Here is a 15,504-nt window from a genome sequence, read left to right as displayed (position 1 = left end):
CGGGCCAAGCAGGTCCCAGTACTCTAAGAAGAAGCTGGGAGTCAGCCCATCCTCACCTGGACAGCTACCACGAGGGAGGGCCCTAAGAACCGTGTGCAGCTCCTCAAGATGAAGAGGTATCTCTAGCCTCTGGCGCATCTCCTTAGTCATCACAAGACAAGGCATCTGTGCCCAAACCTGCTCCCTGCATGCATCCTATCTCTCTGACCCGGGCTCAGCCGACAGTAGCTCACGGTAAAAGTCAGTAGCAACTGCACGCATATCCTCTGGCTCACAAACAACTGACCCATCTGGTCTCCTCAACTGATTGACCTTGGCATGCGAGTGCCGAGGTCCCACTGTCTCAAAAAAAGCACCTGTCACTCTGTCACCCACCTGAGTCCACTGAGATGCCTGTCGGTGAAAGGCAAACTCATGGCGCCTCTCCTCTGTGCAAGCAAGCTCCTGTCGAGCCTGCTGTAACTGCTCCTCGAACCATGAACTGTCTGGATGCTGCTCCTACATCCTCTGTAGTGAAGCAATGCCTCGTCTGAGACGCTGCTCCTCCTCTCTCGCTATAGCCCGTCGAGCCAGAGACTCCTGGAGAAAGAAGTGGCTAAGCCGAGCTAGGCATGAGGCCACTCTGTCTGCAGGTGGAGCCTGGCTGTCCATGCCCTCTGTCCATAGAGCCTCGACCCTCTCTCTGAGTGTTGAGTCCAACAAGACCCGCTCTGGGATGCGAAGCATCGTGCTCCCACTCCTCTGCCTATCTGCCACTGTGAGGATCACTGGTGCATGGTCCGAGAAGGATGTCCCTGCCAGGATGCCCACTGATCCCCCCAAGTCACTGAAGTGGTCACTAGTGTAGAAGCGATCTATGCGCGATAGATTCACTCCTCCCACTCTGCCGTCCGATCTAGAGAAGGCAAGACTCTCTGGAGGCCTCACAAAGCCAGAATGCTGCCATGTATCCGAGACCCTCAAAGTCATACACAACCTCTCCCAAGCTGCTAACTCGACTCCATGCACAGTAGCATGGCTGCCTCGGATCCTGTCAGAAGGGTCCTCCAACATGTTGAAGTCCCCTCCTACACACCACTGGTCAGCCTGTGGCAAAGACTCAACAATCTGTGACCAAAACTCTGCACGAGCACTCGCCACATTGGGCGCATAGATGTTCAGGAAACCCACATGGCCACCCTGAACCTGCATAGTAATCCACTGAACCCTGCCTGGCACAATAATCCCTCTGCCCACAATGGCCTGCTGCAATGAGTCCGCAATAGTCATACATACCCCTCCCTGGATGCCTCCAGGTCCAAAAGCAGCTGACCAAAAGGTATCATAGCGTCCACGCAAAATCTGACCACATCGCCGAATGCGGCTCTCAGACAAATGGTGCTCCTGAAGCATAAGGAGATCAATCTCTCCTCCCACAAGGCAACGCTGAAGCTCCTGACGCAATCGGCCCCGCTGTCGCTGAAACTGGGGCCCACCTAGTCCCTGCACGTTCCACGAGACGATCCTCATGGGGAGCGAGAGAGAACAGATGCTGCCGCAGCAGCAAGACGAGCTATCTTCGAGGCTGGCTTGGATGGGGAGTAATCCGCATCCGAGCGTCCTCTAGATAGGCGAGACTGCAGTGAGTGCCTGGTCCAAGCCCAAGCAGAGCGAGCCGTGCGTAAAGCAACCTCCTCTGTCCAGGAGTCCTCATGGATGTATACATAGCAAGGCAAACACTGCGTATCAGCAAAAAAGTACACCACAATGTGTCTACATCCTGCTGAGTCTGGGGGTGTCACCGCAAACTTGGCCAGTGGCCACAAAGTCTGCAGCAAGTCTGTAACGCCAAGTTCTCCCATGTGGTGAGAGAACTCAAGAACCTGTGTATGCAACCATCCCACCACTGAGTCGAGGGACCACTGTCTCAGTCCTACCACAGAGGGGGAAGGAGAAACCAACTGCTGAGTCCAAGGCCTCTGTCCCCCTAGCGGCGAGGAACAAAGCGTGGACTCTGAAGCAAGCTGCCTTGTGGTCTGCTGCGGAATCGCCGAGAAAGCGAGTGAACCCGTAATCGAAGAATTCCCAGCGGCGTCGGAGGTCAATGCTCGTCAAACCACGAGGGATAGCTGCAAGAGAAGATGTCTGAATCTGCAGAGGGGGCCGCATGAAGGGCTGACCCTCTCTCGCTAGGAGACTCATGGCAAAGGCGCTGCCAAGAGATCTCCTAGCCGCCGGCGAGGGACCAGTCTCCTGAGCCGACTGTGGTACTTAAGCAGGAGGAGGGGGAGAAGGGGCTGGGGGGGGCGGGGGAGAAGAGAAATGGGGTGGGGCGACAGAGACATGGGGGGGGCGAGGTGGGGAGTGGACGGGAGCAAAGGGCGGGGGAGGGGATGAGGAGGAGGAGGGGATATCGGAAGGCGAAGCGGCTGGCGAGGGTGAATCGGAGGTGGAGGCTGGCGTAGGGGGCTCTTCCTGCTCAAGAGGACCAAAGCGGTTCCCTGTGGGAACCCACTGCTGCTGAGTAGGCACCTGAGGGCCACTCTGAGTGCCAGGCAATCGCTGTGGCCCCTGGCGTCGACGGCCACGGGCCTGCTACCACCCCTCCTCCGCTGGAGACCCAGGCTCGGAGGGTGGCGTTGAATCTGTGCGCTGTGTCGCTGGCTGTGGCTGCGGCCCAGCCTTGGCAGGCTAGGGCTGAGGCTGAGGTGCGGGTCGTGGTCTCCTCCATGGACAGGCCTTCGCTAGGTGGCCCATCTGTCTGCAAATGAAGCACTGATTCGGGAGACCCGAGTACTCCACACTCTGTCTAAACCAACCCCCACTCACCCGAGGCAGAAGGATGACCTTCGGGAGCATGTGGGTATCTCTGACCAAAACTCGAACTGAAGGGATGCCAGCCGCCTTGGCAGCTACTGATGCTGCCGTACGAGGTGTCTCGAGGACAGTCCCGATGGCGGAGCCAATCCTGGAGAGAAGTGGAAGGTACTCCCTCCGTAAACCCGGAAAGCAGACTTAGATGGGGATGTCCGCCTCCTCTACTAGCACATCCGAAGTTGGATCAAAACCATGTCGCCACTGTCGAAAGTGGGCGCGTGATGCTCGGATGGCCAATGGACTCATAGCTATGACCTTGGAGGCCATCTCGGAAGTCTCGAACTCAATCTGGTAGTACCCCCGTCCGAGAATCTGCCTCTGCGGCAAGGCTCGCTTGCTCTGTCGGCGAAAGAGCAAGTCGAATGGTGGGCTCAGTGGGGTCAGGCGAGGGGGCTTCGGGCGAGTCCCTCTGTGGTGAAGCTGGAGCCTCCATCTGTGTCTACTGCTGAGTCAAAGAAGCGGGCGGTGAAGAAAAAACCTGCAAACAAGTCAACCAGGCACTTTTTCCGAAGAGAAAGTGCTGCCGAGCCAGGTGCAGAGGACCTTCGGGAGCGAAGAGGATAGGGGGGGGGGGATGGGGGGACGGCGAGGACGAAGAGGGCAGCCGTGCAATGTGCGGGTGCACAAGCAGCAGCGAGCAGGGGGAAGGAGGGGGAAGGCAAAGCGAGAGGAGGGCAGTGGGCTGCGGGCAGCCTTTGGGGCAGTGCGCAGATAGAGGGGGGCAGCGGGGCTATGTAACTTTTTTGCACCAACTTTCCGGTTGCATCTACTGCTTGCTCATCGATGCTCGCTGCTGCTCCTGCGCGTTCCCCTTCCCCCCCCCCGCCTGCTCCTGCTCCCCCACGCCATAGCCCCCCCTTCGCCCTCGTCCTCGCGCTGCCCCTGCCTGCGCGCTGTCTGTCCACGCGCGCTGCCGAGCTTACACCCAGCCTGCGCGCAGCCCAGCAAGAGTGCAGCCCAGCCTGCTGCCCCCCCTGTTGTTCGCTGCCCGCTGCCTCGCCGCTCCAGCCCCTTATCCCCCCCCCCCCCCCCCCCCCCCCCCCCCTCCTCCGAAGGCCTCGTTTGAATTGCCTGGCAGTGGATTCTCAGTCGGTTTCTCCTTGCCGAGCTCTCAAGCGTTGGCCTTCTTGTCCGCCCTTCTCCTTCAGAGCAGCAGACACTAATGGAGGCTCATGCTCCACCTCAGAGGGACTCCTCCGAAGCCCCCTCGCCCGACACCGCTGAGCCCACCATTCGACTTGCTCTCTCACTGACAGAGCAAGCGAGCCTAGCCGATGAGGTAGAGCATCTGCAGGCGACCTCGGTCATTTGCAAGATTCTCGGCACCCGACCCAGCATAGGAGAGCTGCGTGACCTTCTCCAGGCCCGCCTTCTCGCAGAGGTGGGCAAGATTTTGGATGTCCAGATCCTCAGACGGGGGTACTACCAGATCGAGTTCGAGACTTTCGAGATGGCCTCCAAGGTCATAGCTATGAGTCCACTGGCTATCCGAGCATCACGCGCCCACTTTCGACAGTGGCGACACGGTTTTGACCCGACTTCGGATGTGCTCGTAGAGGAGGCAAACATCCCCATCTCAGTCTGCTTTCCGGGTTTACGGAGGGAGTACCTTCCACTGCTCTCCAGGATTGGCTCCGCCATCGGGACTATTCTGGAGACACCTCGTACGGCAGCATTAGTAGCTGTCAAGGCGGCCGGCATCCCTTCAGTTCGAGTTTTGGTCAGAGATACCCACACGCTCCCAAAGGTCATTCTTTTGCCTCGGGTGAGTGGGGGTTGGTTTAGGCAGAGTGTGGAGTACTCGGGTCTCCCGAACCAGTGCTTCATTTGCAGACAGATGGGCCACCTAGCGAAGGCCTGTCCACAGAGGAGACCACGACCTGCACCTCAGCCTCAGCCCCAGCCTGCCAAGGCTGGGCCGCAGCCTCAGCCAGCGACACAGCGCACAGATTCTGAGCCAACCTCCGAGCCTGGGGCTCCAGCGGAGGAGGGGTGGCAGCAGGCCCGTGGCCGTCGACGCCAGGGGCCACAGCGACCGCCTGGCACTCAGAGTGGCCCTCAGGTGCCTACTCAGCAGCAGTGGGTTCCCACGGGGAACCGCTTTGGTCCTCTTGAGCAAGAGGAGCCTCCTACGCCAGCCTTCTCTTCCGTTTCACCCTCGCCAGCCCCTCCTCCTTCAGATTTCCCCTCTTCCTCCTCATCCCCTCCCCCGCCCTTTGCTCCCGCGCACTCCCCACCTCGCCCCGCTGTCTCTGTCGTCCCGCCCCGCTTCTCTTCTCCTCCGCCCCCCCCAGCTCCTTCTCCCCCTCCTCCTACTTCAGTACCACAGTCGACTCAGGAGACTGGTCCCTCGCTGGCGGCTAGGAGATCTCTTGGAAGCGCTTTTTCCACGAGTCGCCTAGCGAGAGAGGGTCAGCCCTTCATGCGGGCCCCTTTGCAGATTCAGACATCTTCCCTTGCAGCTATCCCTCGTGGTCTGACGAGCATTGACCTCCGATGCCGCTGGGACTTCTTCAATTACGGATTCACTCGCTTTCTCGGCGATTCCGCAGCAGACCACGAGGCAGCCTGCTTCAGGGTCCACGCTCTGTTCCTCGCCGCTAGGGAGACAGAGGCCTTGGACTCAGCAGTTGGTTTCTCCTTTCCTCTCTGCGGTAGGACCGAGACAGAGTGGTCCCTCGACTCAGTGGTGGGATGGTTGCATACACAGGTTCTCGAGTTCTCTCACCACATGGGAGAACTTGGAGTTACAGATTTGCTGCAGACTTTGTGGCCACTGGCCAAGTTTGCGGTGACACCCCCAGACTCAGCAGGATGTAGGCACATTGTGGTGTACTTTTTTGCTGATACACAGTGTTTGCCTTGCTATGTATACATACATGAGGACTCCTGGACAGAGAAGGTTGCTTTACGCTCTGCTTGGGCTTGGGCCAGGCACTCACTACAGGCTCGCCTATCTAGAGGACGCTCGGATGCGGATTACTCCCCATCCAAGCCTGCCTCGAAGATAGCCCGTCTTGCTGCTGCTGCAGCATCTATTCTCTCTCGCTCCCCATGAGGATCGTCTTATGGAACGTGCAGGGATTAGGTGGGCCCCAGTTTCAGCGACAGCGGGGCCGATTGCGGTAGGAGCTTCAGCGTTGCCTTGTGGGAGGAGAGATTGATCTCCTTATGCTTCAGGAGCACCATTTGTCTGAGAGCCGCATCCAGCGCTGTGGTCAGATTTTGCGTAGACGTTATGATACCTTTTGGTCAGCTGCTTTTGGACCTGGAGGCATCCAGGGTGGGGTATGTATGACTATTGCGGACTCATTGCAGCAGGCCATTGTGGGCAGAGGGATTATTGTGCCAGGCAGGGCTCAGTGGATTACTTTGCAGGTTCAGGGTGGCCTTGTGGGCTTCCTGAACATCTATGCGCCCAATGTGGCGAGTGCTCGTGCAGAGTTTTGGTCACAGATTGTTGAGTCTTTGCCACAGGTTGACCATTGGTGTGTAGGAGGGGACTTCAACATGTTGGAGGACCCTTCTGACAGGATCCGAGGCAGCCATGCTACTGTGCATGGAGTCGAGTTAGCAGCTTGGGAGAGGTTGTGTATGACCTTGAGGGTCTTGGATACATGGCAGCATTCTGGCTTTGTGAGGCCTCTAGAGAGTCTTGCCTTCTCTAGATCAGACCGCAGAGTGGGAGGAGTGAATCTATCGCGGATAGATCGCTTCTACACTAGTGACCACTTCAGTGGCTTGGGGGGATCAGTGGGCATCCTGGCAGGGACATCCTTCTCGGACCATGCACCAGTGATCCTCACAGTGGCAGATAGGCAGAGGAGTGGGAGCACGATGCTTCGCATCCCAGAGCGGTTCTTGTTGGACACAGCACTCAGAGAGAGGGTAGAGGCTCTTTGGACAGAGGGCATGGACAGCCAGGCTCTACCGGCAGACAGAGTGGCCTTAGGCCTAGCTCAGCTTAGCCACTTTTTTCTCTAGCAGTCTTTGGCTTGACGGGCCTCAGAGAGAGAGGAGGAGCAGCGTCTCAGACGAGGCATTGCTTCACTACAGAGGATGCAGGAGCAGCATCCAGACAGTCCATGGTTGGAGGAGCAGTTACAGCAGGGTCGACAGGAGCTTGCTTGCACAGACGAGAGGCGCCATGAGTTTGCCTTTCACCGACAGTCATCTCAGTGGACGCAAGTAGGTGACAGAGTGACAGGTACATTTTTTGAGACAGTAGGACCTCGGCACTCGCATGCCAAGGTCACTCAGCTGAGGAGACCCGATGGGTCAGTTGCTTGTGAGCCTGAGGATATGCGTGCAGTTGCTACTGACTTTTACCGTGAGCTACTGACGGCTGAGCCCCAGCCAGAGAGACAGGATGCATGCAGGGAGCAGGTTTGGGCGCAGATGCCTTGTCTTGTGACTGAGGAGATGCGCCAGAGGCTGGAGATACCTCTTCAGCTTGAGGAGCTGCACACGGCTCTTAGGCCCCTTCCTCGTGGTAGTTGTCCAGGTGAGGATGGGCTGACTCCAAGCTTCTTCTTGGAGTATTGGGACTTGCTTGGCCCAGATCTTTGTAGTGCCTTTTAGTACATTCTGCACACAGGAGTGATGCCGAATAGCATGAGTGAGGGCCTGATTTACCTCATTCCAAAGGAGGGTGGCTCCTTGGATGAGATTCGACAGTGGCGCCCCATCACCATCCTCAACTCAGCCTACAAAATTCTTGCCAAGGCTCTGAGTTTGAGGATTCAGCCACTTTTGGAGAGCCTTATACATGGGACTCAGACAGGTTTTGTCAAGGAACGCAGTATCCTTGACAACATCTTCACTTTCTGGGAGGCTTCTGCCCTGGCACGTCTCCGTGGGGAGGACCTTGTGATTCTTCTTCTCGATTTTGAGAAGGCATACGACAGAGTTGACTGGGACTTTCTAGAGGGCACGCTTCGCAGGATGGGCTTTTCAGATGCTTGGATCAGAGGGGTGTCGGCTTTGTACAGACAGGCTCACAGTCAGGTGCTTTTGGCAGGAGGTAGAGGTGAGCGCTTCATGCTCACACGATCGGTCAGACAGGGTTGTCCTCTTGCCCCCTTTCTCTTTCTGTTCTATGCGGAGGCGATGAGCATATTTTTGGTGTCACAACAGGTTGGTTTGAGGGGCTTAGCACTCCCGATACGGGGAGATGAGCTTCTGGACGCTGAGTTTGCCGACGACTCAGCCTTGTACTTAGAGGGCCAGGAGACCAATTTACACAGGTGTGGGCAGGCTCTTGAGACCTTCTGCTGTGCATCGGGTGCATTGATCAACTGGAGAAAGACAGTGGCTTTCTCGGTTGGCAGTGCTCCTGTGCCAGAGTGGATGCCAGGAGAGGGTTTCAGGTGGATTCCCCCAAGGACTGCAATTCGATACTTGGGTTGTCAGGTTGGTTTGGATTTGTCCCCCGAGCAGCAGATTGCTCCTCTTCTCCTGTCCATCAGGAGAAAGCTTTTCCACTGGAGCTCAGCACGACTTTCGCTGGCTGGTAGAGTAGTAGTTGCCAACCAGGTGTTGTTGGCGACTATGTGGTACATCACTTCTTGCTGGATCTTCTCGAGTTCTTGTATCAGCCAGGTAGAGAGGCTGATCAGGAACTGCCTTTGGTCAGCTGCCTTTGGTCAGGTCGCAACACTCAGGTTGCCCGAGCCAAGGTGTCTTGGTCGGTCATCACCATTCCTTGTTCTCAGGGAGGGCTTGGGATCATTGATCCAGCATAGCATAGCAGAGCAGAGCCCTTCTTGGGAAGTTCGTCGTCAGAGGACTTCTTCCAGGCGAGGAGCCCTGGAAAGAGTTCTTGCTGCAGAGGCTTCGTGCCAGGGTGCCTCAGTCAGGAGGCCCTTGGCAACCTTCGACCAGATGGATCTTTACAGAGTTGCGCCGAGTTGGTTTGAGTAGGAGACAGGAGGACCGATTCGCTGTGAGTTTTCTTCGCTCTTGGGAGCTCTTACGGCGTGGCCTAGAGCAGAGACAACCGACATGCACGGAGGAGCGCCTACGACAGCCCCTCGTCTGGAACCCCATGGTTAGCACTCAGAGAGGCCACCTGGTTGGGAGTAGGCCTCATGTTTCATGGGGTCCCATGGCAGCAGGTCCAACGCGCTCTCTAGGTGACTGGCTAGAGTTCACAGGTTTGTCAGAGGAGGTGCAGGGTGTCCAACTACAGGGCATGAGAGGGGTTCAGAGCATGTATCAGGACATCTCAGAGTCAGTTCCAGCTGAGTGGCTCACGCCTCTCGAGCCAGTAGCACCCCGATGGATGGGAGCCTTCACACGACTGGAGGTTCTCATCTCAGTCAGGGCTTGTTCAGAGACTGTCCCAGCCCTGTTCTTTGAGCTTCAGGGTGGGGGACGATTACAGCCAGTTACAGTAGAGGCCCCGCAGGTAGCAGAGTGCTGTTTCCAGAGGATCCGAGTTGTGGGCATCTGTGGGAGGACTTGCGTCATAGACCCTGACCCAGCATCTCTCGAGACAGGACACTGGAGGCTATGGGCTTGGGAGTGTTGTCCACTGGCACGAGTACAGTGGGATCCTGGTGAGTGGCTATGGAGGGACCCCTTCTCTTCTGCAGACCGCCCAGGAGTCCCTTTCTTTCAGTACACTGTTCGGCTTGGACATCATATACTTGCAGCGCAGAGAGAGGCCCGCCCCGCTGCAGCACGTCATTGGCAGGAGGAGGATCTCACAGTTGAGTTCTTGGCAGCTTTTTGGCAGAGGCTGTGGGACTCCAGACAGCCGAGGCGCGTCACTTTGTTCCAGTGGTTGGTTGTACACAGAGCCACAGCAGTAGGGAGCTGGCTTGTGCATAGTGGTCTCTCGGCCGCATGTACAGCCTGTGACCAGTTGGTGGAGAGTCAGCGACACTGTCTTTGGGACTGTCCTTCGGCCCAGCAGGTATGGCTACGAGTTCTTCGGCTGATGCCTGCCCTCTCCGCGGCTCGACAGTACACTTGGGGGGCAGCGGCTTGGTCCACTCTCACGGGCCCGGCACTACAGTTTGAGCTATCTTCCACCAGCAGGATGATAGTGATACAGGGGGGGCGACCTGCACTCCAGCCTGCTACAGACCTTACTCCACAGGAGTGGTGCAATGAGAGAGAGGAGTGCTGGGAGCTGATCAGCGGCCTAGCTCTTTGGTTCATCTGGCGGGCCCGTTGTTTCCGCATCTTTGAGGCTCGCCCTGTGCCACCAGCAGAGACTGTTCGTGACTTTTGGCTAGAGCTGATCCATACTCTCAGAGGACAGCTTGAGGGACTACAGGGCTGCTCCGACCGCATGCGGGAGCGCCGCGAGGCTTTTCTTCGACGCTGGCGCCCTGGGCCTTTCTACACCATGGTCCAGGGGGTGCTCAGATGGCACTACTGTCCACCTGTGTGGCTCTTCCCTCCTCCCATTTCTTGATCTAGCCCCATTGTATATATGCTGTTTCTTTTCATTGGGAGAGTCTCCCCATCATGCTTGTTGTAGCCCTCTCTTGCAGAGGTGGATGTAGCCCTATGGGTAGTTTTCATTAACTAATAGAAGGATCTTTTTCTTGGAAAAAAAAAAAAGAGGGGGGCAGCGGGTGGGCTGAGGGGCAACGCGCACGGGCTGAAGGGGGTGGGGGGACAGTGTAGGGGCAGTGGGTGGGGGGGGGGAGGGTAGCAATGGCGTAGCAAGGGGGGGGCGAGCAGCAGTAGCGAGTTCTTTCTTGGGTTACCTGCCACTCTTCAAAAACACGATTAGGAATCGACACATCCAAGTGGACTTGGGTTACGAGCGACCGCAACAAGGAAAAAATTTGTGTGGTTCTTTCCTTGAGTCATACAGAATACTGCCAAAAAGCTCCGATATCAATGTAAGGTGCAGCAAAAGTGAATGTTGATATTGCTCAAGATGAGAGCTCCGAACTGTGCTCAAGGGTCCTTTTACTTACGGAAGGGAGAGCCTTCCGTTCTTCTTAGAGAGAGAGTGCAATGATCACAAACAAAGTGAATGCTACTATAAATGAAAGTGCTGAGAATGAGAGAGAGAGAGAGAGAGAGAGAGAGAGAGAGAGAGAGAGAGAGAGAGAAGAATACAACACCAGACTGTTCTCAAACACTCCTCCAAGGGCCCCCCTCTCTATGGCGAGATGTCTATGCTATAGATTGCAGAAATCTAGTACAATGGTCTAGATGCAATGGACTTGCCGACGATGTCGATGACAATGATGACGACGATGAGGACGGGCTGAAAATTGAAAACCCTAGGGCTGAAATGCTAAATTCTGGAAAACGCTGATCTACTGCTGAATACTGACATTGTGTTGGCAAGGATGGCGATGGCCACGACTCGACGACGATGCACTGAAAACGCAGATGTTGAAATCTGCAAGCAACGGACAGAAACTGAAAAGGTTGGTTGATCCGACGATACGGTGAGGACCTGCTGCGGGTAGGTGAGATTTGCGAAGATAAGGGGTCAATCTGCAATGGTTAAGGACTGAATACTGAAAACGCTAACCTGTATGGCTGGATCGGAGTGCTGATGACTGAAAATGCTAGGCAATCTGGAGGATGCAAAAACGCTAGGTCTGATCTGCAATCTACAACCGCTTAGTGCTTGGGATTTGAAAATGCTAGCTGACCTGGGAAGTCCAAAAAGCTAGCTGTCCTCATGGCTGAAAACGCGGAGGTCCTCTGTCGGTCTTGCTGAGAAGACGCATTACAAGTTGCCTGAACTTCTTTTGCTAATTCTTCTGGCTTCTATTGGCGCCCCAACTGCTCCTTTTATAGCTAGATAAATATGGGTAGAGCAATCTCCCCAACAGTCCAAGGACATCATTAAATGGGAAAATAAAATGATAAAAATGCCGAATAATGTAGTCCCAAATTTGGTACACTGACTGGAAAGTGAACATGCTGGTTGGTACTGGGTTGTGCAATCAGAGGATATGCAACTACTCTAAGTACTTGGACATGTACGGCCTCACGCTCACAAAGGTGCCAGAACACTTCCTAGGCTAACCTCAACCCTAGACCTGAAATAGCTTGTCCACATGCACATAGGGTTAGATGTGCACGTGACAACCTCCCTTTTTGGTTTTTTTTTTTATATTGATCTCCCGGAGGTTAGCTTATCGCTTGATTTGGAAAAGCATAAAAAGTATGACTTTTCTAAAAGCATTCAAAGCATCTTCGTTCTTGTTGGAGGGTTTCTTTTGTCCCTAAGAAAGTTGACTTAGGTCGTGCACATGGAATCGAGTTTCCCGAGCATCCCTAGAAATAGAACGTTGTGGTTGAGGATTTTCTTTAGAAGCTTGTTCTGGTTACGATGCAAAGACAAGTTTTCCCTTCATCAACTTGTAACCAACAACAGCCTGATCCATGTGTTCTTGCAAGGTAGTGACTTGCTTGGAAAGACATTACTCTTGGAGTGGAGAAGGTAATCCGATAGTGTATCACGCACATTGATCCTCGAAGGTCACTGAACATTCAAATCACATTCACATCACTATTCCCGTCGAGATCTTGGATGGGAATCATGATCTATTGTAACGTATTTAGCAATCACATTCAGATGTCACTGATCTCTCATGGATGTCTTGATTGACTAAATCTTGTTACTATCATGTCCACCTCATCTCGCAAGAGCAAGACCAAAATGTTGCAACCATTTCGTCTTTCAAACATGCAATCAACATGAGAGAGCACTTATAACAGATTCATTTCAAGAATTCCCATTTCAAAGTACTTCTTTCCTAAAGTCATACATCAAAATACAATCAACCCATCCGTATCCCTAAAATCACAAAAGGAAGTCAATGACTTTATTCTATGTGACAAAGGAGCGGAGTAAGTTGTAACTCCCCTCTTGTGCAATCCCGGTTGCACTAGATTCAACCCGCTAATCTCCGGAAACTCTCGCAATAGTCGAAGCTAGACCAAAAGCCTCAAGGTAAGGTTTCAAAATCTGAGGAGTATCTGCTAGGTCCTTCTCCTCGATCCACTTCGCGTCCAATTGTTAGAGTTCATATTCCCGTGCGGTGGTAGCTCTGGTATCTCCCAGGAGAAGATAAGGGAGTGAGGGTTGTTTTATGGCTGTGCCCGGCCAGTGTGAGGTTGTTCTCTCATGTTTGGTCATGGCTAGCCATCTTTAGCTTGGGTTTTGGCTTTGTTCCATGGTCACATAGGCTCCTGGAGGCCTGGGATACTTTATCCCAGGCTCCCCCTATTTTTCCCTCTGTCTCCCATACGCATTTGATGCCATTCCCACTATTTTCCCATATTCACAAGGTCGTGAGGGATGAGGGCTAGGTCGGGTAGTTTAAGGATGACCCTATATAGGGAGCAGGGGGGAGTCACTTGTGGAGCGTGCAGTGCAGCCCAGGGGCAGGGCAGCCCCTTCAGCCCAGCGTTTTCACCTCCCCTTCAGCCTGGCGTTTTCTCCTTCTGGCAACGTGGCATTTACACCTCCCTGGAGTTTTTGGCCTGCTGCCCACAGCCAGTGTTTGCATCCATTGGGAACCTCTTCCCAGCGTTTTTCCTGGCCAGCATTCACATCGCTTTGGGAAACCCGCCAAGGCAGGTTTGGCACCGCAGATCCGGGGAGCAATTGGTGATCCTTCGCTGGGTGTTGGGCAGTAGTTCTCCCCTTCCCCATTCCTCCTCAGAGCAGCCTATTCGACGAGCTTTATTGTAGATCCATGTCAGAGAGTCCAGCCCATGACAAGACCGTGACAGTGGTCTCATGTGCAGGAGCAATTGGCAATGTCAGTAGCAGTCGCAGTTGTGTGTGTCCTTGGGTCTATCCATTGGTATGTCAGTTCTATGCCGGACCACCCTTGGTCACTTGTATGAGCAGATTGTTATCAACATGGAGAGCCTTTCCCAAATCTCTCTCTCTCTCTCTCTCTCTCTCTCTCTCTCTCTCTCTCTCTCTCTCTCTCTCATTCTCAGATGTCCTGTCTCATTCTACCTATGTGATCTCTCTTCTCCACAAGTGTGCCTTGTTTGTGTGTTTGGCATTGCAGGAGTTCTAGATCGGAGTCGAGGTACCCACTGGATCACGAGCCAGGTCTTGTCCTCATTGCATCTTCCACTGCCACCTTTCACATGGTATTAGAGCTCTATGGTGTTACAACCACCTGAGTGCTCGGATATGGCTGATCCGGTGCGGTCTTGGACATGATTCAGAGAGAAGAAGCTCGCTGTTTTTTTCTGGTTTTCTCCAAGTTTGGGGCAGCTTTGGGTATGTGGAGGGCTTGGATCTTCGTCTACAACTTCCCCACCTTTACCCTTGATTACCCCGACCTCTCTTCACCAAGGGGAATCCAATGGAGACTCCAAGATGTGTAGCAGTGCTGGATTGCCTTAGTTATCGCAAATAGAGTCATGTTACCGTGCTTTCCTGCAAGGAGAGCAAGCATGCGGTTGTTGGATGCAAAGGGGGAGCTACTCATTTCCGGCTTCTTCTTCAAAGAGAAGTGTTTGGACGATAGTAGGATCTTCTTCATCCCTCTAGGAGGAGCTTTCTATGGCTATGTTTTCTTTGAGAAGATGGATTGGCACATTTGCTTTGCCTTTTGCAAATGCACGTCTTTCTTGTAATTGTCGACGGAGCTTCCTATCCTTTGGGTAGCAGGTTGATGATTCAGTTGCACTTTTGTTCCTGATTGTGGATTATGGATAACAGAGGGGGATTTCTTCCCGACCTGAAGCAGGGGATGTTCTGTCACAAACTGGTGACGTGGCTGCCTTGTACACACACACACCTGCCCCGCTGAATCGCTGACCCCGCTGCAAATGTTGACACGTGGCAGAGCGTACCGACACCCCTGCAGATTGCGGCGCAAAACGCGGGATGACATGGCAGCTGCGTATGACAGAATTGTACGGCTGTTTCTTCTACGCATATCAGGCTGCTTTTTCTACTCTATGGCTGAAAAATTCCTACGCCAAAATTTCTTTATTTTGAGTTGCTTTATTAAGCAAACCTTGTGAGATGAATGGCATTATTTTTAATGCTTTTTGGGGCAGCTTTTGGGGCTCTACTTTTGGCATCCCTTGTAAAACCTTTAAAAGAGTGGTTTGGGCTCCCACTTCTCAAAGCACCTGGATGCAGAGTCCGAGAGTGAGACCCAATCACTCCCTTGTACATTGAGCATAGATTTTAATAAAAAAAAGAATACCGAAAGGGGCGCCAATCTTTGGGGCCAATACCTCTTGGCACGGAACTCCATTGAGCCGGTGTCGAATCAAATTGTGAATTGTTTTGAAGTGAATTCCTGTCGTGTCGCGGTAGATTCTTGACTTGGGAGTGTCCAAGTCTATTACAGTGGTATCAGAGCGCGGCCGATTTCTCTTCTACTGGGAAATCCGATCCTTTTTACGCGGCACTTACACATTCAAGAAAAGGACATTTGACTTTCTCTGCATCCGAAGATGCGGGAAGAGATCACGAAGAAGATTCATGCGAGTACGGCCCGCCTCGGCCTACTCAGGCGGAGCTTGAAGAGATGGAACATCGGAGATTGGTTGATGATGCGACAAAGTTGATGATGAATTTTGTGAAAGACCCTAAACTTGCAAAATTTTTCACCCAAACCTCCTTGGACGAGGTGCACTCACAGTGGTTGCAAACCATGGAGCCACCCCTCAAAC

The sequence above is a fragment of the Adiantum capillus-veneris genome, chromosome 26, assembly GCF_014529385.1.
Source record: "Adiantum capillus-veneris isolate H3 chromosome 26, ASM1452938v2, whole genome shotgun sequence".
Taxonomy (NCBI): domain Eukaryota; kingdom Viridiplantae; phylum Streptophyta; class Polypodiopsida; order Polypodiales; family Pteridaceae; genus Adiantum; species Adiantum capillus-veneris.
Note: the sequence above shows the minus strand (reverse complement) of the source record.